Source organism: Bos javanicus, chromosome 7 (assembly GCF_032452875.1).
Source record: "Bos javanicus breed banteng chromosome 7, ARS-OSU_banteng_1.0, whole genome shotgun sequence".
NCBI classification, from domain to species: Eukaryota; Metazoa; Chordata; class Mammalia; order Artiodactyla; family Bovidae; genus Bos; species Bos javanicus.
In genome coordinates this window covers 65,700,973-65,727,896 of record NC_083874.1, presented here as the reverse complement: position 1 = coordinate 65,727,896, position 26,924 = coordinate 65,700,973, and the positions used below count along the sequence as shown (strand labels likewise).

General features: G+C 42.8%; 1 long non-coding RNA gene and 1 other non-coding gene across 2 annotated transcripts in view; both read right to left on the bottom strand.

Annotated features, from left to right (window-relative positions):
- Nucleotides 1-26,583, bottom strand: part of LOC133251536 (uncharacterized) — a 38,873-nt gene extending 12,290 nt beyond the window's left edge. Inside the window, exon 1 of the long non-coding RNA XR_009737672.1 lies at nucleotides 24,872-26,583. This is a non-coding gene — a long non-coding RNA (uncharacterized LOC133251536). The remainder of the gene's footprint in view (nucleotides 1-24,871) is intronic.
- On the bottom strand, nucleotides 20,062-20,200 carry LOC133252221 (small Cajal body-specific RNA 11). The gene has a single exon (XR_009737846.1). It is a non-coding gene; the product is annotated as a small Cajal body-specific RNA 11 (non-coding RNA).
- Nucleotides 26,584-26,924: the final 341 nt, after the last annotated feature.

The window sequence follows — 26,924 nt, the reverse complement described above, 5'->3', positions numbered from 1 at the left end:
CAAATAATATATCTATAAGAAGTTAATATTCAAAATATACAAAGAACTCATACAACTCAACATCAAAAAAAAAAAACCCTCATTCTAAAAATGGGCAGAGCATCTGATTAAACATGTTGGCAGGGATGTGGAGAAAAGGGAACCCTCATGCATTGTTCATGGGAATGTAAATTGGTGCAGCCACTGTGGAAAGCAGTATAGGAGTTCCTCAAAAAAATTAAACATAGAACTACCACATGACCCAGCAATTTCACTCCTGGGTATTTATCTGAAGAAAATGAAGACACTAATTAGAGAAGTTATATATACCTCTATGTTCATTGCAGCATTATTTACAATAACTAAGATAGGGAAGCAACCCAGTGTCCACCAATAGATGAATGGGTAAATAAGATGTGAGATACGAACACACACACACACACACACACACACACACACACACACACACAATGGAATATTACTTAGAAGAAGGGACAGAGAAAAAAAAAACTTTTTCTACTTTCACCAAACCTATCCAATTAAATTCAACCTACCAAATGACAGGTTTCTCAAGAAAGAAAGCAGGGCTTATTTACTTGAGTTGCAAACAAATAAGGAAAAATTGGCATCAACTTTATGTCTTTCTAAATGTTTTACTCTTGGTCTCAGGCAGGATGTTTTTAAGATCCTAAGCATCAGCCTCAAGTTAATTAACCATTAACCACTCTTCTTGACTCCAGTTTGCCTTGCTCCCAGGTTCCTGCCAAAGATGTTTGTTCTGAGGAAACCAAAGTGGTTAAGGTGGCCACCATGTGCCCCCTGGTCAAATGGAGTTTACCTGTAGCATCCCAGCCATTACCTTGGCTTTGTCTTCTAATAGAACCCACTTGTTCCCATCATCACTGGTCTCTCTTCAAAAAACCTGACTCTACAGAAGCAAGGGCACAGTTTTCATTGGTTATTTACTTATATCTAACAATGTGATCGGAAAAGGCAATGGCACCCCACTCCGTACTCTTGCCTGGAAAATCCCATGGGCAGAGGAGCCTGGTAGGCTGCGGTCCATGGGGTTGCTAGGAGTCCTACACGACTGAGCGACTTCACTTTCACTTTTCACTTTCATGCATTGGAGAAGGAAATGGCAAGCCACTCCAGTATTCTTGCCTGGAGAATCCCAGGGACGGGGGAGCCTGGTGGACTGCCTTCTCTGGGGTCGCAGAGTCGGACACGACTGAAGCGATTTAGCAGCAGCAGCAGCAACAGTGTGATTGGCTCATCTATCATCCAATCAGAACAAGTACAGGCAACAGCTCTAAAGGAGTGTTCCCTACGTACTGAGGAAAAGATGGCCAAAACGTCTTAAACCAAAAAAATAAATAAATAAGATGCAGAATAGTATGTGCTTTATGTTCAATGTTTTTGTTCAGTCACTCAGTCATGTCCAACTCTTTGCGACCCCATGGACTGCAGCACACCAGGCTTCCCTGTCCTTCACCATCTCCCAAAGCTTGCTCAAACTCATGTCCATTGAGTTGGTGATGCCATCCAACCATCTCATCCTCTGTCCTCTTCTCCTGCCTTTGATCTTTCCCAGCATCAGGGTCTTTTCTAATGAGTCGGATCTTTGCATCAGGTGGCCAAAGTATTGGAATTTCAGCTTCAGCATCAGCCCTTCAAATGAATATTCAGGACTGATTTCCTTTAGGATTGACTGGTTTGATCTCCTTGCTGTCCAAGGGACTCTCAAGAATCTTCTCCAACACCACAGTTCAAAAGCATCAATTCTTCGGTGCTCAGCCTTCTTTATAGTCCAACTCTCACATCCATACATGACTACTGGAAAAACCATAGCTTTGTCAGCAAAGTGTTTAGCATTAACCTTTTAGTTGTGGATCATGGGGAAGACAGGGAGGTGGTTTTTAAGGAGGGTTGGGGTAGCAAGAGTCTTGGGGAGGGTTCAGGTTGGTCTTAGAGCAGCATCTATTACTAGTCGTATAGATGTAATTCAACATTTTAACAACCACTGTGGTCACACCAGTGTACAGTACTGCCCAGAGACAGGCAAAAAGGGTCCTTTTGCTGGCCCCCATATTTTAGAAGACCTCACATGTCAGAAAAGAATAAATTCCTTGGAGAACACACGGTCACCATTGTCCATCAGTGTTCAAAACTTTAGCAAGCACAGTCCATTCCCTAAAAACCTGCTTTTCGGACCAACAACATTCAGGCCCCAGGGAAGCAGTTCTGCTCACCTCCTGCCCCTTGAACAGATGGCTGAGTCTGAATGCCACAAAGGTTTGTGGGTTGTGGCTCTGCTGACATTGAAGACAGAATGCAGAGTGCAGGAGGGTTTGTGTGGTGAGAGTGCTTAGGTTAGAGAAAAGACTAATTAATTAATTTGTCAAATTCTTCCACAAAGATAGCATAAATGTGACAGATTCTTGAATAATGAAGTACAATTTCCCAGCAGTGCTGAGTGTCCATTTTTTTTTTTGCTTCTCTTTGTTTTATAATGTTATTCACAAATTAGCATGGTATCCATAATTGCTTGTGGTAACTAAGGAATATATGCTGTATTCATCTATATGTACTGTCAAGAAAAGGTGCCCAAAATGTCTTAAGTAAAAAAATAAGATGCAGAATAGTAGGTACATTATATTCCTATTTATGTGGGGTTTTTTTTAAGTTCATATACACATATACACAGAGATATAATATACATTTGAACAATCATAGTAAATTTCTGGGCTTTCTGTCTAGAATTTTGTTTTTCTGGGAGTCCACTGAGAGGGCAATTTACTCTATTTCATGCTCTTCTGAAGTGTTTGAACATTTTTTTATAGTTCTAGATCACTTTTTCAATTTCAAAAAGTAGTATTTCATAAAAAAAGAAATTCCTTATAGACTGAGTAAATTTTATTTTCTTTTCATCTACTTTGTGATTTTTCTATATTGACTCTGTATTTTTTAGTAACTTCTAAATAATTCACTTCTAGGGCCTTCCCTGGCACTCCACTGGTTAAGTCTCCACGCTTCCACTGAAGGGGGCATAGGTTCGATTAGCTATAAAGGTTATAGTCACTAATAACTTTCCCTCGTTAATTAGCCCAATGTGCTTCCACAAGATTTTCTGTCTCTGTAACTGAGAATGTGGGTTTCCGGTTGTGCTGAGAACTAAAAACCACTGTTCAGGGTGTGCATACGAGAGAGACAAACTCAGAGACAGAGGCTGACAAAAACAGAGACAGAGAGACAGAAAGAGGCAGACAGGGAACAATCGCAACAGTTGTCACAATCTCCCCAGAGTAAGCAACAGCAAAGATAACATCTTGAGAAAAATGTTTCTTCCTGGGGATGTCCAGAGAATCTCCCCACTTCACTCCTCTGGAAATCACAATCCCACTCCACTTGGGGAGCATGGCAGAGGGGAGCTGGGGCAGAGAGAACACAGTCCCAACAGCGGATGGGAGGTTCTTAGCAGCCCTTCAGACTGCAGAGGCCACTCACACCCCCGGCTTACTAGCTTCCCTGATACCTAGGCTTCCGGGTCATCCCAGTGCACATTGCCACCCACCCTCCCCCCACCCCCAGCTTTGCACACAGGCTGTCCAAAACTCTGACACCAGAGCTCACAGACGTGTCCACAGTCCTGAGTTTCAGACCTCCAGCTCCAAACCCCTCAACCTCCTCTTCTAAAAATGCCTATTAGCTCCATTTCATCTCCTCTCATTCCAAAATCCACTAATTCATTGGGGGAAACAATTCTTTTGATCTCTGATTGCCTAGTCATTTATAATTGATAACCTGACTTGGGGGAAAAAAGTCACCATTACCTGTTCCACGTGATATGCCCCAGAGTTTCAATTATGGAACCCCACTAGTGGAACAGAACTTTATTTCAATGAGGCAAATCAATCAGGGATGAAGGGGACAGAGAAGAGCAAGAGAGAGACAGAAAGAAACAGATAGAGACCAAGAGTCCAACCATAGACACAGAGGGAGTAGTTAGAAACACAGACAGAAGGTGACTGTTTCAAACTTCCAGCAGCCAAAGCATCACCCAGGAAGGTTTTTAGCTCAACCCTTGTTGTCTCAGACTTGGTAAAACTGACCCGGGACGTCTTACTTCCTTCATCACAGATAACAATGAAAAGCAGGGCTCCCTTTTCCTGACAGTTCCATGACTCTCTCAGCTCTCTCAGCAATGACCTTCCAGCATTCACAGCCATTATCTTAAAGACCTTGGCATTGGCAGCCTTCAGAGTGAGCAGTAATAAGAAGTCCATGCACACCCAAGGATGCTTAAGTCATGGAAGCTTAAGCATAAAGCAGATGAGGTTGGGGGTAGGAATTGTGGGGACATGGTTCACAGGGAAGGGGTGAGAAACCGGGGAATAAGTTCAAAGGAAACACTTTACTACCAAAAGCTTGAAGTAATCAGCTCTTCTTTAAAGAACATTCTCTTACTATGTCATTTCTATCTGTCTTGGGTCCAGTTTCACAACTCAAGTGTATAGGATTGAATCACATCAATTCTGGTGGTAGGGGAATGCTTAAAATACATGAGCAAAAGGCACTTTTCTAGAATATTCTCTTGCAATGCAGATAACACCCACACACATCAAATGACTTGACCCTAGTATAGTTTCAGAGGCATTCAAAAGCTCCAACAAGGTGACTGCCCATAGCAAGTCTTATGTACAGAGGCTCACTAGGAAAGAAAGCTAGAATTCAACTCCCACAAAAGACAGCTTGCAGAACATGGCATCTACTTAATTGTTATCAATTGGCTTTGAAAAACCTGACACAGCATTTGGAGCCCTAAGGGGGTGACTGCAGCTCTCCTCAGAAAATCTGATCAACAAGGTAGCTGCTGCCTCCAAAGTCCAAATCCCTTAACCGTGGGTAACGTGTTTTCAAATAATGATACCACCTGAAAATTGTACAGCACTTCATATTTCTTAAGTGCCTTCCTTCATCCACGTGGTCTCCCGGTGCTGGCAGCCAGGCAGGGAGGAGAAGGGAGCCACTTGAGACAATGATGTGCCACAGGTCACACACGGTGGAAGTGATGGCCCAACTGTACTTGTGGTTGAGTCAGGGACAAAATCCCAACTCCCAAAATCCCAACAGGTCTTCCTGTGATGCCCAGAAGGCCTTGCACATTGACTACCCTCACATTTTAAATTTCATTACTCTGCTGGTTCACGTGGGTATTCACACACTCTCCCTCCCCCATCAGGACCTCTGCTCCTCCCTCTGCCTGAAATGCACTTTCCCAGGGAAGAGCCACTTGTTATTCATATCTTGGCTCAAATGTCATCTCCCCAGAGAGACTCTACTTCCTAGGAAATAAGCCTTCACTATGACATCCCTATGTAGAAATGAGCACGTTCTGAAATTATTTTCTGCACTGGTGATCTTGTTAATCACCTGTTTCCCCAGCAGAACCATGAGGACCTAGCTTGTGTACCACTGCATCCCACATGCCTAGAACAGTGCCTGGTATACAGTAGGTGCCCCAAATATTTTCTGAGTGACTAGCTTATTTCATTAATACTCATAATCAACCTTGTAGAAACATGAAAGCATTATCATTCCTGTTTTACAGATGAGGAAACTGAGGCCCAGATGACAGACCTGTTCAAGACTGCATCTAGAAAAGAGACAGAGTTGAGAAAAAAGCCTGGATCTTAGACATCAAGTCCAATACTATCTGCACTATATAGCTTTTTTATACCAAAAGTTTAGGATGAGAAATTCTTGCTAATCAAGAATTACTTTATATCCCATTCATTCAACAAAGGTTCTGAGCATTTACTAAATTCAAGAAGTATATTAAACTCTATGTGATATAAAAAGGATACAGGCAAGGTACACTTCCTGCCTCCAAGGAACTTATCAACTTTTAGGAGAATTAAAAATAAACACATGAATATCAATAAAATAAAATAGAAAACTTTAAGAGCTATTATGGACTGAAGCATGTTCACCCCAAAATCCAAATGGTGAAGTCTGAACCCCCATCACCTCAGAATGTAACCATACTTGGAGACAGGGCCTTTTAAAAAGGTAAAGGTTAGTGAGATCATATGGGTGGCCCCTAAACCACATATCCATATTTGGAGATGGGCTTCAAAGAAACAATTAAGTTAAATGAGGCAATTAGGGTAGCTCTCTAATTCAATAGGACAGTTGTCCTTATAAGAAAGGGAAGAGCAGTAGGGATGTGTGAGCACAGAGAAAAGGCCATATGAGGACACAGTGAGAAGGAAGCCATCTGCAAGCCAGGAGGGAGGCCTTAGGAGAAACCAAACCTGTAACACCTTAATCTTTTTTTTTATTTTTAATTTGAGGATAATTCCTTTACAATGGTGTTGGTTTCTGCCATACAACAGCATGAATCAGTCATAGGTATACACATGTCCTCTTCCTCTTAAACCTCCTTCCCACCCCCACTATTCCACCCCTTTATGTTGTCAAAGAGCACCAGGCTGAGCTCTTGGTGTTAAACAGCAACTTCCCATTAGCCATCTATTTTACACGTGGTAATGTATATATTTCAACGCCACTCTCTCACTTCATCCCACACTTTCATTCCCCGGCTGACACCTTAATCTTGGATCTTTAAACTCCAGAACTATGAGAAAAGTAATTTCTGTGTTTAAGCTACCCAGTCTGTGTCTCTCTCTCTTCTCTCCTTATAAGGATACCAGTCACATTGGATTACTAGCCCACCCTACTCCCATATAACCTCATCATAACTTAACCAATTATATCTACAACAAAACTATTTCCAAATAACGTCACATTCTGAAGATCAGGACTTAACATTTCTTTACAGGAAAGGATACAATTCAAAAAGTGTCTGATCCAATTTTACTTAAAAAGACTCCTTCTAAAACTTTTTCTGGAAATAATGGAAAAGATAAATGACAAAAAGTTTAATGTAAAGATTATGTAAACCTAGAGCTATAAGGGCCCCACCAGCCCACCATTGGAGAGAAACTGCAGGAAAGCAGAGTCTGAAGAAAGAGAGATGGAACAAGTCCTGATGGCCTTCTCTGAGCCCCTGGATCTAACCACACCTGATGCTGGTCTTTCCAGTTATATGGGTTCATTAATTCAATATAACTGAATCACTTAAAACCAACAGTCCCAATTAATAAGGAAAATAGAATCAATAAGATCTGACAATTATCACATGAGAGCAGTTGAAGGAAAGATGAAGCTACCTCCAAACTGAGTCACTGAGAGGAAATAGGGATGAAAATGGACAAAGGGAAGTCTCTAGGAAGAGAAAGTTTGAGAGGGAAAAATAATAAGGTTAGTTTTGGGTTTCTTGAACTTAAGATTCTATGATGACATGAATGGGGCTATATTCTATAGGACAAAGGAAACTAAGATCAGGATTCACAGGAGAAAGATTATTACCTCCCATAAGTGTGATTTGTACTAACACAGAGGGATGTATCAAATTCACTGCAGGAAACCAAAGCCACTTTGGATAGATCAAGTAGAAAGAGGTTTAATACAGGGATTTAGTTACTCAAAAGGAAAAAAAGGACTGGAAGGCTAGAAGGGGTAGAAGTCAGAGGGTCTTCAAGGGACTAGGGAGCTCAATGACATGCTACCATAGCTGCAATCCCACCTGCTGCCATTCCTGCCCCTAAACTCCCTGGAGGCTGGTGACTACCGACTGGGATCTGAGTCCAGTCACTGAAACTGCCTCTTAACACATCTCCACCACCTTGACTCTCAACAACCATGGCTGCAGACAGACCCCATGAAAGGGCAATGAATTGGGGAAATATATCGTGCATCTGGAATCCTAGCTGCAAGAAAGATGAGTTAGCTTTCCAATGTCTCGAGGTAGAAGGACGAGGAAATGGTAATTGAGAAGCCAAGCCATGGCTTCTACCACCAGGGATATTTGCATATGATGATAAAACAAGTGAAAGAGCAATTAATTGTCCATGTGATCACTGTACACCCTTCAACAAGTGTGTTTTCACACAATGAGAATCAGTTTCCCTGTCTCTAAAACAAGGCAACTGAACCAAGTGATTTGTAAGAGACTCTTCAGTCTGGCTATTTTAGATGTCTGGGAAAGCCACTCATGTCCTGATCCAGAGTTAAACAATTTCCCCCGGGAGTATTATCTTTCCAGTCAGCAGCCCAGCCCTCCACATTTGAACATAATCATTAAACACCTGGCAAGAAGTGCCACCCCACATACAGTTTAATAACTCACATTCCAATCCAATTACTGCACGCTTCATCAACAAGTGCTTCTTAGAATACAGCTGTTTCTCTGAGCAAGCAGACTTTTTAGAAGGGAAATTACGATGATTATCTTTAAGATACAGGCATGAATAATAAAATCATTCCGCCTCTCTCGTCGCTGTTACCACTTCCCTTTCAGGCTGTCTTAGATGGGGACCTCAATGCAGCCCGTGTCTCAACACAGCCACCCTTCCCACTCTGGACCCTTTAGTCCCCTCCACTAAGGTCTGCCCTGTCTCTTCATCAAAACACATCTGTCCTAGGTCCTAAGGGAGCCAAAGGATTTGACAAGGGTCCTACTTATTACCTCTTCATCTCTGACCTACTATTGCATGTGAAGTTGGAGGGAATTTGGTGTGGAGACAAGAAGCGGAGTGACAGTGAGGCAACTGTATAGCTTGGAGCATCTGACCTCTTTCTGGGTCCCTGAGTTCCCACCTCTCAAATAAGAGGATTGGATTAGACCAGGAATTCTTAGACCAGGAGTGCTGGATCTGATACCTCTTCATCTGATACCTCTAAAGCTTTTAATTACATAAACCAGTCAGTTTCCTCCACTGATTAAGCTACTCTGAACAGGGCTTCTGTACCTCGAAATTAAAACAACTTTTGTGACAGTATGTTTATATGTAAAATGCTCTAAGGAGAGAAGTCACAGTTGCCAGGAGATCTTCAGAGGAATCTGTGACCCTCGCCTCAAAAAAATATTTTAAATCCATAAACTAGGAAAATCCTTCAGGTCCTTTTGTAGCATTAGCATTCTGGAATCTTATGACTCTACGAAATTCTAAATTTTTGCTTTGACTGATAATATGTAACCCACACCATTCAAAAATAGTTTTTTTTTTAATAAAGTTGATCTTTTCCATTATAAAAGAAATTACATGCTTATTACAGAAAACTATAAAACTATAGAAAAATCAAAAACTAAACAGAAAGACAACCACTTCTAATATTTCTAAAGTTCCCTCTCAATTCTTAAGTTTTTCTATGTATAATCTTAGGGAGGTTTTTATATAGCTGAGTTCATACTATATGTACAATTCTGTATCATTTATTTTTCACTTGCCATTATCATATAATTCCCACATGATCACAAACTCTTTGTAAACAGCCTTTTAAAATGACTTCTTTGCATTCTGTTGAATGGATATTTTATAACTTACTACTCCCCAAATGTTGGACAAAATGAGGTTGTTTCCAGGTTTTGTCTTTTTTTTCCTTGCATTTTTTGTTTTGTTTCATTTTTACTATTCTATTTCTTTTTGTAAGGGAAGACTCCTTGCTAAACATAAAGAGAGGAGGCACTAGCTCTGGAATGCCTGTGACCATGTCAGACCTCATGGGGCAAGAGGCGGAGAGCCATCCAGACACAGGGCAGTCCCCACCTGGCCATGGAGACAACTCCTGGGTCCTACACCAATCCAACGTTAAGCCATCTCTGAGCCTCTCATTCTTCTCCCATTTGGCTTCCCTGATAGCTCAGTTGGTGAAGAATCCACCTGCAATGCAGGAGACCCCAGTTCTATTCCTGGGTTGGGAAGATTCACTGCAGAAGGGATAGGCTACCCACTCTAGTATTCTTGGGCTTCCCTTATGGCTTAGCTGGTACAGAATCCACCTGTAATGCAGGAGACCTGGGTTCGATCCCTCGGTAGGGAAGATCCACTGGAGAAGGGAAAGGCCACCGCTCCAATATTCTGGCCTGGAGAAATCCATGGACTGTATAGTCCATGGGGTTGCAAACAGACACGACTGAGTGACTTTCACTTTCACTTTCCAAGGCAGCACTCCTGGCCTCAAGGAGGAGGGTCTGCCCTGATCAGTGGCTTTGGGAAGCAGCCCCTTTCACTACAACCAGCCCAGTCCTCTGTTCTGTCCTGCTTGTTTTTGGTAGGTCAGGCCCCAGTTTGGGCAGCTCTGCAGTGATCCAGCTTTGTAACAGAAGAGAACTCACACTCTGTTGTCCAGCAATAAGAAATCTCTTTAATCTCCAAAATCTGTCTGATTGGGATAAAGATGGTATTTGGGTCACCTATCTCCTTAGGTTTTGTCTAATTTTTCTATTGGTTTAAGTAAAGAAGAAGGATGCTATTTATCCAACCCCTTCAAAACCACAGCTAAGACAATAATATCCTCCCCACTGTTGCTGAGTCTCTTTTCTCCTCATCCTGCAAGTGGGATGTTGGGGTTTGGGACTCTGTTTGGAGGACTTAGCTAAAGACAGAACCTCTTGCTACCTGTTTATCTTGGCAGTCAGTACTGAGCTCAGATAGATACCAGAGATAATAGAGGTTGTTATTACCTCTAACAGCCACTACTGTTTCTTGAGTAGTAATCACGCACTCTGCATTGTGTTAGATGCTTTACACACATAGTTCATGCTAACAAAAACCCTGTGAGGTAGATTGTCACCTCCATTTTAAAGTGAGGAAGCCAAGGCTCAAAGGGGTCCTATAACACCAAGAGTCACACTGCTAGCAGTGGCTAGGCTAGAATTCACACTTAGATTAAAGCCCATGCTGAAAGCTCATGCTCTTAACTTCTTGGCAACCCCATGGGTCTCTAAGGAGGGGCTGCGGACAGGAGCAGATGAAAGAGTCAGGACCCCCACCCTCCCTCAACACTCAGTCCAGGGAATTCCACCAGGCCACACCAGTCTTTATCTTTCCAGAGACCACCTCCACAGCATCAGTGTGGTTCAAAGGGACTTGAGGGGAGCATGCTATTTATTTTCAGCTTCTGGATTTTGATGGAAAATTCACATAACATAAAACTTGCACAATTCAGTGGCATTTCGTACACTCACAATGTGCACAATCACTGGTTCCAGACCCTAGTTTTTTATCACCCTACTGCCATTTTTATTACCCTAAAAGGAAACCCCAGTACACTGTCACTCCCCAGGGCCCCCTCCCCCAAGCCTCCGGCAAGCACTCATCTGCTTTCTACCCCTTCTGGCGTGCCTATTCTGGATATTTCATATGAATGGAATTACCCGCAGGAGACTTCTCACGGGTGGTAACAGCTCCCCCCAACTCATTCACTGTGGGTCAGGGAAGCCCTCAGAGCACAGGGTAGAGAATCCTCATCCTGCCGCCTGCTCTGGTTCCTTCTCTGCCCCTGGGCTGCCTCTCTGCTGTTCTCTCTTTGACCATCCACCCTCTCCTCCTACCTCCCCTACACATTAACTCAAAACAAACAAACAAAACCTTTCCCACCAATGAGTCAGTGACCTAGGAAGTGTAACGATTCAACCCTCTTTCTCCTTGTTCAAGAGTGTCAAGACAGGGACTTCCCTGGAAGTGCACTGGCTAAGACTCCTTGCTTGAACCAGATCCCACATGCCACAAATAAGAGTTCAAGTGCCACAACCAGAAGATGCCACATGCCACCACTAAAGATCCTGCATCCTGCAACTAAAGATCCTATTCACTGCAACCAAGACCTAGCATAGCCCAATAAAAGAATAAATAAGCAGGTCAAGACCAAAACGGCACTGATAGAGTCAGTTCAGCAGTCCAAATAGTCTAGGCTCCTACAGGAGTCCTCATTCAATGAGCATACAGTTCCACCGTCGCATCCACCTCCACCCATGCTACCCTTCACCCTTGTTGTGAAGCTCTGAAAACTGTATATATCTTTATAATGTATTATCTCTTCTTTCAAGATGAATTCTAGTCTTCCTGTAGTAGTTATGTGGTGAGCAGTGAACCAGGGTTATCATTCCCGTCTGTGAATACCTTCCCTTCTGGTTGGAGAAAGCAGAGGAGAACCTGAGTTACTCAAAATGCTACTGTCAGAGCGTGGAGTAGGAGAGGCAGAGAAGGGGTGACTGACGGAAATGCAGGACAAAGGAAGCCAAGGGGGGCGGAGGGATTCTCTGCTGAAAAAGGACTTCTACATCTTTCAGGAACATCCTATGGAAAAATTAACGGAGACAGAGACCACCTGGCTTTCTCTGGGAAGGTACAGAGGCACACAGCATCTCCCTGGAAGTTCTCTCCTGGTCCACAGCTGGCATGAAGGAAAAGGTATTCACCACAGACTGATAAAGTTCAACAATTTCCTAGGCCAGTTCCAAATTCCCTGCATCTCAGCCCAACAAGACAACTACCTACATTCCTGTGACAGAGAAGGGGAAGGAAAGACTCTCAACAGGAGAACTGGGACAGATGAAATGCAGCAGCCCTTTTCCTCAGTCCTACTGTGTACCCCCCTGCCTCTTCTGAGTGTTTCTGTGGCGTTCTGTGACCCTGAATATACAGTCATTACCATGAAGGCTCTCATTAATCTCAGAACTGTGTCCCCACCACCACCACCACCCAACACACACACACATACACACCTCCAGCATCACTAAGTCAGTAGGCAAATACCCATGATCTCTTTGGGAGGTTATTACTCAGTGGATTGAAAATATAGAAATGAGTGTTCTATGGCTAACAAGCCTAACCCTGGATGTTTAAATGGGAGCCCAAAACACTTCCCTCAGTACTGATACCCTCTCTTTCCTAGGGCTGTCGCAACAAATTCCCACAAACTGGGAGGCTTAAAGCAACATAAACTCACAGTTCTAAAGGCTCAAAGTCCAAAACCAAGGTGCTGGCAGGGCTAAGCTCCCTCCAAACACTCTAGGGAAGAATGCTTCTTGGCCTCTTCTGGTTTCCGGTGGTTGCTGTTAACCCTTGACATTCCTTGGTTTGTGGCATCACTGCAGTCTCTGCCTCTGTCTTCTCACAGAGTTCTCCCTGTGTGCCTGTGTATAGATTTCTCCTTATAGACACTAGTTATTGGATGAGGGCCCACCATCATCCAGTATGACCCTCCTCTTAACTTGATTACATCTACAAAGATCTTATTTCCAAATATGCTCACATTTACTGAAGATAATCTTCAGGGAGTTAATACTTGAAGGTATCTTTTGGAGGAACACAATTCAACCCACCATACCCCAGAGGCCTTTCATGTTAACAGTTACCTGTTGTCAGTTCCTCAGACCCCAAAAATATATCACCAACACTACAGAACAGCAGTATTTACTTAGCACTAAGTGCTACTTTACATGGATTTTCCTGTTAATCCTCAAATACTCTGTGAAGTAGAAATTATGACTAGCACCATTTGACAAGCAAGAAAATTGAAGCTTTAGAAAATTAAGTACTTACCCAGGGAATATAGTGACAGATCCAGGATTTGAACCAAACTCTGACCCTAAAGCTCACCAAAGTTCTTTCATGCTTTACTTTCTGAGCTTCCTTGGTGGCTCAAATGGTTAAAAAAAAAAAAAAAAAAATCTGCCTGCAATGTGGGAAACCTGGGTTCGATCTCTAGGTTGGAAATATCCCCTGGATGTGTGATTTGGGGCAAGAAATGCCCCTCTCTGGGCTTCAAGAGCCTTACCTGTAAAAAGACCAGTTCCTGTAAGTTTCTAAGGGTTCTTCCCACTATGACTCCAGAGTTTTCTGAGTCTTCCCATCCAAGGTAACCCATCACTCTGGCCAGCTGATCCACTTCTAAAATCTACTGCAGAAAGGTCTGCTCCCTGACCCTCTCCCCTCCCCACCAGCAGACAGACATTTTGCAGTGTGTTTCTTCATGATTCAAACAAACAGGACTTCAAATACCCCTTTCAAAATTCGATATCAGGCTCTGACAGCCTCATGAGAAGCAGGGATCATTTCCATCTGCATATTCGCTTCGGGGACAGTCTAACTGACCCACAGGGAAACCCCAGCTCCACCAGCAGGACACATCTTTACAGCACTTGGGAGAAAAACTTGCATTTCTAATTTGTTTCTTATCAGCAGTGTGCCTCTGGACTAAGTGAGAACATGTCTTTCACTTGACTTAAATGAAAGTTCAGACTCCAGTTCCAGAGAACAGATTAATGAAAGGGACTTCGCATTCCTGACCCCCCCTCATCCCGGCATTTTCCCTCTGCCTTTCATTCCACTCTTCAGCTCAGCTACATACGCAGGGCTCTAAACATCATGACAGGAGAGAAGCAGCAAGGGAAGGGGATGGGGAGTGACAAAAAGATTAGGGTCAGTAAGGGAGCTGGTAGAACCATAAAGAAAAGAACATTGCTAAGAGCGAGCTGGACCCAAAATGATCACCAAATCACAAATCACTTTGGTTGTACTGGTTTTAGGCATATTTTCTCTTGCAAGGCTCTCAGCAATTATGTGAGGCAGCTGTGCATGGTCCCACTCCACACATGAAAAAACCAAGGCTCAGCTAGTAAATGAGATTCAGAGCAGGTGTGGTTGGTCCAAAGCTGCTTTCCTCTACAACCCTGGAGCAGCAAGGACCACACAAAAAATAAAACAGTCCCTCTTTCTACAGCTTGCGTTGCTCTTGGTGTCATGGCTGCCAACTTACAAGAGTAAATTTTTTACTCTTCCTCAGGAAAGAGGAGACAAGATTTTGTTCTAATGAAGCCAGTAACAAATAAGACTACCTCAGATCCAGAGTACCAGAGAGAATCAACGCTTGGGAAGAACTGGAATAGGAGGAAAGGGAGAAAGAAGTCCTCTTCATCCCAGTTCTCCTCCCTCTGGCTCCTGCTGCAGCGTCAAAACCAAAGGCTGAATGATTCCTGCAACCTCTCCAAGCAGCAATTACACTGCACTCCCCAGCCCCTCCCAGCAGAGGGGCAACCTATCCTCATGTTTGACTTCCTGTGGTTCCGTCATCTGTACGATGAGGGTGACATTGGTAGGTATTTCGTATACATCCTGAATCCCAGCTTCTCACTCCTCCAATTCCTAAGACCCTAACCAGCCACAATACAGTGCAATAGACACCTAATTTATCTCTTTCCTTTTGCTTTTACTTCCTATAGCTACACTGTCTCCCCAGCAGGCACAGTGGTCTTTTTGAAATGTAAATTAAGTCATATTAACGTCTTGTTCAAAACCCTCTGATGGCATCTCATCATTCCTAGAATTTAAAAAGCTCTTAGTCATGGGGGAATTCCCTGGTGGTCCAGTGGTTAGGGCTGCAAGTTCCCCTGAAAGGGGCTCAGGTTCAATCCCTGCTTGGGAACTAACATCCTACATGCCTCACCTTGTAGCCAAAATAATAATAATTTTTTAAAATTCTTTAACTCTTTGCTGTGGTCTTCAAAGCCCACTCTTGCCCGCTTCCCTTACACTCTCCCCCTTGATCTCTCCACGCCAGCCATGTGGGCCACCTTCTAGTTCCTGAAAAATAGCTGGTCCCTCTGATTTGCATGTTATTCCTATTTCACAGACTTTCTTCCTCACTTCATTTAGGTGTCTACTCAAATGTCTTTTCTCCAGAGAAGCTTTCCCAGACCCATACCACACCCGCCACCAATTACAACTTCCCTTATTGTCCTTCAGTGGCTAAATTGTGTCCAACTCTGCGACCCTGTGGACTGAAGCATGCCAGGCTTCTCTGTCCTTCACTATCTCCCAGAGTTTGCTCAACTTCATGTCTGCTTTCCTAACAGACTCTAAAAACTTCTTTGCCTCCTTTTTTTCCCAGAACATTTATTACTACTTAAAATTCTACATGTGTATCAATTGCTACGATCTGTCTCTTCCACTAAAATAAAAGCTCCATGACAACAGGAGTCTTGTCTGCATTGTTTATCCAATACTTGTCATGTAGTAGGTGCTTAATAAATATTAGTAGAATGAATGAATGAAGGAGACCAGATAAGTTTTGGCAAAGCTGCTAGTTGTCCCCAATATCCATTTTCCCCTTCTTCCTTTAAGTAATCAAAACCCCAAGCAGTGCACACTACCACCCACCTAAGAGCTGTTCCCAGACCCCCTTGAAGCTAGGCGTGTCCATGTCACTAGGTGCCAGCCAATTAGGGTTGTGAGGTAAAATACAGGATGCCCAGTTAAATTTGCAAGTCAGAGTGACAACCAGTAATTTTTTTTACTATAAGTATGTCCCAAATTAAAAGTCCAATAATCGTTTTAGTATAATGATGCCCACTAGAACAAAAAAAAAAAGACCTGATTGTCTATCTGACATTCAAGTTTAACTGGTTATCCTATATTTTTGTTGCCTAAATCCGGCAACACTATGGCCAACAAACTATAAGAGAAAGTAATGTTCACAACTCCGAGGTCACACCCTTAAAACCAGGGGATGTGTCCTCACTTTTTTCCTCTTTCTTATTGGCTGAAACACAATCATAGAGGGGGTGTGAGTCACCTTTGACCCTGTGGACGAGAAGTCCAGGCGCCAGGGCTGATGTGAAGGAACAGTGCTGCTCTGTCCCAGATCTACCTGCTTGCTCACACTTGGGAAAATAACTTCCTTCAGCTTCATTGAAGTCTCTGTTATTTTGTCCTCCATTAAAGCAGCTAAATCCGTATCTGAACAAATGCAAAATAAAATTCTCCAAGCCAGAATACTGGAGTGGGTAGCTATTCCCTGCTCCAGGGGATCTTCCCAACCCAGGGATCAAACATAGGTCTCCTGCATTGCAGGCTGATTCTTAACCAGCTGAGCCATAAGGAAAGCCCCCCAAAATTGTAAATGAATATGGTAATTCAGGTGGCTTCTAGATTATAAGAAAGCCTCAATAAATTTTTATTTCCTTTCATCCATACTAACAGGGTTGTCCCCTCTTTACCAAATTTCACAGCCCCGTTTTGAAGGAATTTGACATCTTCAAGCTTTATCAGCAGCTCTTGCAACCCCAAATTGTTTCAAAGTGGGGTTGCAGGAATTCAGTGGCCAGCAGGGGCTGTATGCCCTCTTGGCCTCTGAGGAGTGGGGCTCAAGGTGAGGCATATTTATAGGCTATAATTAAGCAAAGGGACCAATAAGATTTTCAGTTCTCCCAGCACTGATTCCCAGCTGCTCAGAGAAGCTTCAGAATTCCCTGACACAGAGCTGCAAGCACTGGAAATACTCTCATCTATGGAAACTCAAGGAAAAGAGAAGCAGCCCTGAGTCCTTCTGCATGGGTGCTACCACTGGCTCAGCCACAGTCACAGCTGTCCAGGCCAAGGAGAAGCCTCCGGGTTTCCGTGGGAAGTTCTCCCCTCCAAGCCTATCCGCTGCTCCCCACACCTTCTAGTGGCTGGTCTCTGCTCCAATGTCGCCTCTTTAGAGAGACCTCCTCTGGCCACTCCATCTAAAGGAGAAGCCCCTGTCACCCTCCACTCCTGGCCTGACACTTTACAGCATCTATTATATGTCTACTGGGTGATCGTCTGCCTCCCCCATTGAAAGGCAGGCTCAGTGAAGGGAGGGAATTTGTCTCTCTGCTTCCTGCTTTACCCTCAGGGGCGCCTCAGACAGTGTCCAAGCAATTAGAAGGTGTGGGATAAATATTTCTGAATAAATAGAAGACAGATATGGACATATACAGAAAAACAGATCTAGATATAGATGTAGATACAGATCTAGAAATACAGACATAGGTGTATCAGGGTCAATGGCAAGCCAAGCAGATTTTTAATCAATGGCTCCTAGCACAGGGTGACAAGAAAAGCCACAAAACCTCCATGTGTGTGATAATGTTGATGTTCTGTTAGAGAAAACTCAGCTTTTAGTTTAAGGCTGACTCCCTATGGACATGGAAAGCTCTGCTGGGTAGAAGTAATGTTTGCACAGAATGTTGAGCCAAAGGCATCTGCAGTTCAAGTCCCTGATGGGGAAACCGAGCCCAGAGAGAGCACGGGGTCACACTAACAACAGCAACTGATATCTGCAAAGCACTTTTTAGTGGGGAAGCATCTTCACTTCTTTTCTCATTTGATCCTCACAACAATTCTTCTAGGCAAGTGGTGGTAATATTGGTAGCACTGTATTATTTACAACTGCCAAAGTATAGGAGCAACCTAAGTGTCCATCAACAGATGAATGAATAAAGATGTGGTATGGGGACTTCCCTGAGTGGCTCAGTGGATAGAAATCTGCCTGACAGTGCAGGAGACACGGGTTTCATCCCTGGTTCAAGAAAAGTCCACATGCCTTTGAGCAACTAAACGCGAGCGCCACAGCTACTGACGCCTGCTCGCCGAGAGCCTGTGCTCTGCAACGAGAAGCCACCACACGGAGAAGCTTGTGAACTGCAACGAAAAGTAACCCCACTCGCTGCAACTAAAGAAAGCCCACACAAAGCAACGAAGACACAGCACAACCAAAAATAAAATTAATTTTTTAAAGATGTGGTGTGTGTACATATATAAAATGGAATATTACTCAACCATAAAAAGATTTAAATTTTGCCATTTGCACCAACATGGATGGACTGAGAGGGCACTATGCTAAGTGAAATAAATGAGACAGACCTTACATGGTGTCACTTACATCTAGATCCTAAAAAATGCAACAAACTAGTGAATAAAACAAACAAGAAGCAGACTCACAGATAGAAAACAAACTAGTGGTTACCAGTTGAGAGAGGGAAGGGAGGAGGGACAATATAAGCATAGGGAGAAAAAAAGGGTTATTATGGGACTAGATGAAATCATGTGTTTGAAACACAAAAATTGTAAAGCAGTATAGAATTTAACAAATCTTTCATTCAACAAAAACTGCAATAAGATAAAATAAAAATACTGGTAGCATTATAATTATACTGAAATATAATAATTAGCATTCTGAACTGTGTACTTTAAAATGGCTAGCTTGGTAAATTTTATGTTATGTGTATTTCACCACAACTAGAAATTTTTTTAATTATGTATGCGTGGCTCAGATGGTAAAGAATCTGTCTGCAAAGCAGGAGACCCAGGTTCAATCCCTGGATCGGGAAGATCCCATGGAGTGGGGAATGGCTACCCACTCCAGTATTCTTGCCTGGACCATTCCATGGACAGAGGAGCCTGGCAGGCTATAGGCCATGAGGTTACAAACAGTTGGACACGACTGAGTGATTAACACTAACATATACAAAACTACTAGCCACAACTATATCTTGAGTGAAGTCAATAAAGCTCAGAGAGGCTGTAACTTGTAAAACTCACACAGTAAGGAATGTGTGGGGAAGCCAATCTCATATTAGGACTTTCCCTGGACCTCCTCTACGGGGAGAGGGAAACTTCACCTGACAAACATGCCAAGAATCAACCTCAAGCCACAAGATCACTGCCATTGCTCTGAGTTTTCCAAGGAAGCTTCTAATACACTGCATCCAGCACAGCTGTTCAAGCAGCTCTGCTGGAGAGACCCGCCTCCTGTGTGCTATTGTGCCGAGGGGCGGCTGATCCAACAGACAACGGCTCAGTACAGACCGTGTGTCGTTTACTCTCATTTTGTGACGATTAATTTGCTCGGGGACTAAGGGTGTTCAGTGGTTACATTAAGATGCAAAGAAAAATTAAACATTTATGCATCCCTTATCTCCTCATTTCAAGACAGATAGGTCCCATCAGTGTCTACACAAGATATTTTCATTGACATTGTTTATCTGTTCCACTTGACTCCAAATTACACTTGAGAAACAAGAACGAACACACCATGGTGTTTTTATAGAGAAGTGGTGACTACAGGGGACCAAGTACTAAAGAGAAAATATCTAGCCTGAGATTCCACTGCAGCATAAACTCGGTGAGATATGACACAAAGAATCAGGCCCAAACATGCAGGAGCACAATGAAGTCTTGGAAAAAGCCACCTGGGCCGCTTGAGTCCCTGCTTAATATGCAGCCCTGTGCAAGTTGGGTTTCATTTCCTGTGCCAGCTTTGCTCTCAAATCTAAATCACTGTGTTAAGAAGGCGTCTGAGGGCTAATCAGAAGTTAGTCATAGCATGGAATGTAGTACATCATAACTGTCTGCTTCTTTTTTTAAAACTGCCCTTCGTGCCTTTAAGAGCCAGCCCTATTCTTAGGACAGCTCTCCTAAACTGAGAGGGAGACTGCTGTGTGTCCCGTCAGCCTCCCCTGTTAGAATTGAGCACAAGGGAGGAGAAAAGACATAGGCCCATACAATTGCCGGTTTTCTGATACTCCTCCAACTCTCCCACTTCACTTAGATCACGCATCTCTTTCATACTGGCTGCCTGGTCTTGATTTGATATCAGGCTTCTCAAGGTAGGATGGCATAAACATTAACTTTGGAACCAAAGAGAGTTGCATTTGAGCTCCATCACTTACCATTTATATGAACTTGGAAAGTTACCTAACCTGATGGATCTTGTTTTTTCAACTCATAAAAAGGGAATAACATTGCCTGTCCCCACAGGATTGTTGTGTGAATTAAGTGAGATATTTTGTGCAAAGCAGTGGGTACAGTGCCTGGTGGCAGCAAGGGTTCAATAACTGGGCTACTCATGATGCCTGACTATACCAAACACTGCATTAATCCCAGAGCACACTTTGAATAAGCATTTATTAGCAGTTATCACACGGTCCTGAGAATGAGTGATCTCTTGGTTTTTATTTTATTCAGCATGAATTACGCTTTATTGAGCACATATTATGTGCTAGGCCCTGCTGCATGTGGTTTGTGTCTTAACTCATTGAATTCTCACACAGTCCAATCACTCTGTGGGCAGAGGGGTGCAGGCTGGTCGGGGAGGAACACACACCCAGGCAATCTGGCTCTGGCACCTGCCCTCTTAACCTCACTGTCTCTGCCCAGGAGCAGCTGCTACTTCTTCTGTAACCAGAAAAGCAAAATATTTTTTAAGTGATTTAAAACAGTAAATACACATTCACTGAACCACTGTCAGCTCTCATCTGAATTTGTAAGAATCTGATGACTGAGAGATTGACACTTCTTTTAATTCAGATGAAAGTTATCGAGAGCCGGGTGTTAGGTACAAGGCAAGATACTGTGGGAAATATAACAGAAGAAATGATGTCTTCCCTTCAGGGCCTTTAGATTTGGAAGATGATATATTATTGCCAGTAGCTGACATTCATTTAGTGTGTGCCGTGTACCCACTGTGCTAAAGGCTTTCTCTCATTCAATCCTCATGACAAATTGATATAATAGGTATGATTAATACCCACGAGGTGCAAATGAGGAAACCAAAGCCTTTAAATCTTAATAACTTGCTGGGGGTTCCAGGAAGAAAAGCCACAGGCTAAATGCCACGTGGCTGCCACAGGCAATGATTCTCATCCATCTTTCTCTTCCCCACTGTCTTAAAAAGCAGGCCACCTGGTAAGTGCTTGAAACATTCCTGGCAAAGTGCATACCCACTTTTCAATAAACTCCCATTGCTAAATATCCGTGCATTTACCAGACATTAAACTTTACATGCACATGATTACAGAGTTAGTAAGTTCTAAAGAACTTCACCTTTACAGTTTATGGGCCTCTACCAGAATCTCCTCTCCCACCTTCACTTCAGCATTTGGAGATGGGCCTGAAATGGAGAGGGCACTGCCATCTCCTGCTCTCGCCTCCTAATTTTCAATTTCAAGATTTCTCTTATACCTGATTTATGGCCCGACAGGGCTCATTCTAGCCCACAACCTTGAGCTTGTAAAATGTACAGGAGAAACTTTACTAATGACTGTGTTCGTCTTAATGCACTGTAGGGAATTTTTTAAGTGAAAAAGGCTCAAATAGTAGAGACATTTTAAACAGCCAATTATGAATAACAATTGTTTGATGGCCCAGCACCGCAGATCTTTCAGCTCATTCGGTTTTCATCTAATTAAATGTTTCATTTCCACGGGCAGCGTGCGGTACAAACTTGTGTCTGCTTTTGTCGGCAGGAGATAATCAATAAGAAAAATATGGATGCATTTCAGCATTTATTAGCAGCTCAATTGGAAGCTGTTTTATTTTAATAACATCCTTGCCTTCATTCTGTTCAGGATAAATCGACAGCTTTGATGAATAAAAGATGACAGAAAACTAGTTTATGTTATCCCATTAAAAGAAATCAGAGAATGAAAGGGAGCTGAGAAAGAAATTGAAAAACACTTTAAAGATGCATTTTCTGTTACCAAGAAAAGGGAGAAACAAACAAAAACGCCTTCCATTCACTCTAAAGGACAATCAAACCTATTTGACTTCAGCTAGATATCCCTCCTAAGACCAAAACAATAAACTCCCTCATCCTGAATCTTTCTACCACTTTTATATGCAGATCATATTTAGTAATTCTTGGTTAACTTCCATTGGAGCTGTAATATTGATCAGAAAGGGGAGAACCAGGTACAAAATGTCGTTTGTTCACCAGAAATAAGCCCAAACCCCCAAAGCTCATATCCTTAAATAGTAGACAAGCTGGTAGGGTAGGAAGCCTTAGAACAAATACACAAGATCCACCATGGTGAGGCATTTACAAGAGCCTTCACACCTTGGTAAGTGGAATTTAAACTGATCTGTGGCCCAGAAGACCTCTCTTTGAAATCTCGCTTGGCATAACCAACCACCTACTGGACAATGCCATGTGAGTATCTCTCAGGCATCTCAAATGTAACATCTAAAAATCTGAATGTTTTACCACACTGCGACACCACTTCACAATCATTAGGGTGAAGATTATAATTTAAGTTATTTAAGTTATAATTATTATTTTAAAAAATTAATAAATAACAAGTGTTGGAAAGGAAGTGGAGAAATTGGAATCCTTGTGCACTGTAACACATGCAAATGTGAAATGGTTCAGTCACCACGGAAAACAGTTTGGTGACTCCTCAGGCAACTGAAAAGAGAACTACCATACAACTCAGCAATTCCACTTCTGGGTATAAATCCAAAAGAAGTGAAAGCAGGGGCTTGAGCAGATACCTGTATAACCATGTTTGTATTAAATAACAAGCAATAAACAAGAGCTGAAAAATGGAAGCAACCCTAATGTCCATCAATAAACATATGAATAAATAAAACATGGCATATACACACAATGGAATATTATTCAGCTTTAAAAGGGAAGTTCTGACAGCATGGATGAACCTGGAAGATACTATGCTGAGTGAAGTAAGCCAGTAACCAAAGGACGAATACTATATGATCATATGAGGTACCAAAAGCAGTCAAATTCATAGACAGAAAGTAGAAGGATAATGGTTGCCAGGAGCTGAGGGAGAAGAGAGAATAGGTAGTTAGTGTTGAATGGGTATATTCAGATGGGGAAGATGAGAAAGTTTTGGAAATGTTTAGTGGTGATAGTGGCACACAATGTGAATGTACTTAGTGCCACAGAAGTGTACTATATATATATATATATAAAAGCTTCCCAGGTGGTGTTAGTAGCAAAGAACCCATGTGCCAATGCAGGGGAAATAGGAGATGAGGGTTCAATTCCTGGTTCGAGAGTACATATACATACATACATAGGTACATACATACATGGGCTTCCCTGGTGGCTCAGATGGGAAAGTGTCTGCCTGCAATGTGGGAGATCCGGGTTCGATCTCTGGGTCAGGAAGATCCCCTAGTGGAGGAAATGGCAACCCACTCCAGTATTCCTGCCTGGAAAATTCCATGGACTGAGAAGCCTGGTAGGCTACAGTCCATGGGGTCACAAAGAGTCGGACATGACTGAGCGACTTCACTTTCACATACGTACATACAAGGTGGTGCTAGTGGTAAAGAACATGCCTGCCAATGCGGGAGACATTAGAGACATGAGTTCGATCCCTGGGTCAGGAAGATCCCCTGGAGGAGGGCATGGCAACGCACCCTAGTATTCTTGCCTGGAGAATCCCATGGACAGAGGAACCTGACGAGCTATAGTTCATAGGGGCGCACAGAGTGGGACACAACTGAAGTAACTGAGCATAACGTGTGTGTGTGTGTGTGTGTGTGTGTGTATCTTGCCATGATTTAAAAAAAAAAAAAACTGAGTATTGCAACTCCCAGACATAGCTGTCCTCTCTGATATTTCCCACCTGAACATACAGTGTGTCCATTCACCCAGCTTGCTCTAGCCAGAGAGCTGGGAACCAGTCCTGGTATCTTCCCACTCCTACCTGGTATCCCTGTATTAGCTCAGGACCCACCTGCTCCGGGCAATTCCCCACCAGCAGCTAGACCTAAACTGGGTCCTGCCACGCCTCAGCTTCAAGCTTCCCCTTGCACTCAGAATCCCATATGCACTCCTCTCTCTGAAGCCAGCTGACCTCACCAAAATCTTGTGCCACATTCTCCCTCACTCTGTACTTCCATGCTTCTCCTCACACTCTGTACTTCCAGTAGTTCCTCAAACTAACTAGGTTTCATCCTTTGCCCAGAACATTCTCCCCTCATCCTTTGCAAGCCAAACACTCCTCAGATTTCAGGCCTCAGCATAAACGGAACTTCCTCGAGGGCTCTTCACAGAGTCACAGTGCAAAAAGAGTGCCTCTGCTCTCCCCTCAAGTGCTCTTTTCTTAGCCCCCTGACACTTTCTGCATGTCTCTATTTGTATATCTCTCACTACCGGGGAGACAGTCAGATGCCAGAGGTTAGCAGCCAAGTCTGCCTTGATCCATAATCCCAGTACTTACTGCAATGCCTGGTGCATAGTAGATACGTATTTGTCGATGAGTGAATAAATAAAGGAATGCATGCTCTTTTAAATCACCCAAAAAACAGTAAGCATAAACCCTGCCTTTAACCCAAAAAGCCTCCACCCTTTACTTTCTTAGACACCCGGACAGCCTTTGTACGGTGCCCTGAAACACTGGGAGTCCCGCCTCCACTCTCTCACATACCTGCTCATAACCATTGGTGTTGGACGTTTGCTCCCAATGGCACTCTTGCAAAAGAGCCTCGCTTTTCTCCAGATGTTGATGAGAGAGATGCCTGTCATAGGTAATTGCTTGAGTTGTTTCCTGCAATGATATAAGTCCATTGACAAGCCTTAAAGCTGTTCCCGCACTTAGTTTTCAATGGCACGCTGCCTGCTGTATTAGTGAGCAAATTCCTTGAAACAACATGAGATCGACAATATTGATGGAATATAAAATCAGGTCAGTGGCTGCCAAGCACCCCAGAAAGGTCCTGATTCCTTACCTCAGCAGTAATGCTGAAGCCAGCGGCTCCCCGTCCGTTCTTCCTGCCTTTGGCAAGCCATCTTCCCCCTAGGTAATGCTCCAACAAACAGTAACTTGGGTAATGACCAATGCTACAGTGATTATTATTGTTATCATGGACTCTATTTTATTCTCACTTAATTAGTAATTATTTTAAATTACATGGCTGAAGAGCTGCTACAATGGGTGTTTCCTGGCAGTCAGGGGCTAATTCTCCATCACTGCAAAAATATGGGCTATTTTCAGTTCAGCTGTTAAGACAGTGTAGTGATGAATGCCTCTCACCGCCATATGGTGTAGTCTAAACCTAGTGTCTCTTCACAACAATGCTTTCACTTCTATTACCATTAGAAAGAAATATGTAAAGACAGCTTTTTCTCTAAACCGAGTTCCCAGGCCAGCAGGGCCCCAAGTATCCTTTGGAGGAAACCAAACAACCCTACAGCACAGATCACTGCTCCTTTCTGTGCTCCCCTCAGGGACCCTCAAGTTCACAGTTGATATTTAACTGGCCATAAAACACACTCGTCTTCTACTGGACTCACGAATCTGATAACAAATCAGGAATGAAATCTCAAACCTGCGGGGCTTGCCAGCGGTCAAAGTATGTGAAGTCACTTGGTAACACCCTGCTTTTGCATTTTTGACATTAAGGAGTGGGTTTATTTCTACAGATAAATATGCTCTCCTCAAATCACTGAACCCAGGGAAATAATAAGATGAGCCCGGAAACATCTTTTCATGTCATAAAGAAAGTCATCAAACGATGAAGAAATTCAAAAGGACACAGGAAGCAACCTGCAATGGCTTCTACTAGCCAGATTTGGGACATTTTAGGCATGAAATACTGATAGCAACAGATTAGGATACAGTGAATAAAGTATGAATCTATACTAACAGAAATAAATGAGAAGAGGAACTTCTTTATCGTAAATAATAAATGCAAAAGGAATGATGATGGTTATCAGAAAATTACCACTTACTAACCTTCATAGTAACCTTTCAACAAAAAATATCAAAGATGTTAAACTCCAGTGAATGAGAGATTGGTGAGGAAAGAGCTACTTACATAGTCTCAAAGTATCTCCTCCTAAGATACTTAATAATTACAAAGAGACTTTACAATAATTTTACAGTAGATTCACCTAGCAGTCAGCAGCACAATAAAGTGAATCAAAGTTAAAAACACCAATAACCAAATAGGCATCACTTGCCACCTTGTGGAGTATGATTCAAAAAAAAAAAGCAACTGTGACTTTCCAGTCAAAACATATAATCTGAGTCCAAGTCCAAACTGAAGGAGACTCTACAAAATGACTGGCTTATAATCTTCAACCATGTTCATATCACAAAACTTAGAACTCCCATGTGACCTAGCAATTCCACTTCTGTAAAAAAGCAGGGACTTGAACAGATATTTGTACACTCGCATTCATTGCAGCAATATTCACAATAACCAAAAGGTAAAGCAACCCAAGTGTCCACTGATAGGTGAATAAGCAAAACATGATATAGTCATACAATGGAATATTGTTCAGCCTGGAAAAGGAAATTCTGACACATGCTATAGGATGGATGAATCTTGAAAACATTATGCTAAATTAAATAAGCCAACCACAAAAGGACAAACAGTATGATTCTTATATGAGGTACTTAGAGTGGCCAGATTCAGAGAGAAAGTAGAATGGTGGTTGCTTGCCAGGGGCTGGGAGGGAGTAATGGGGAGTGAATG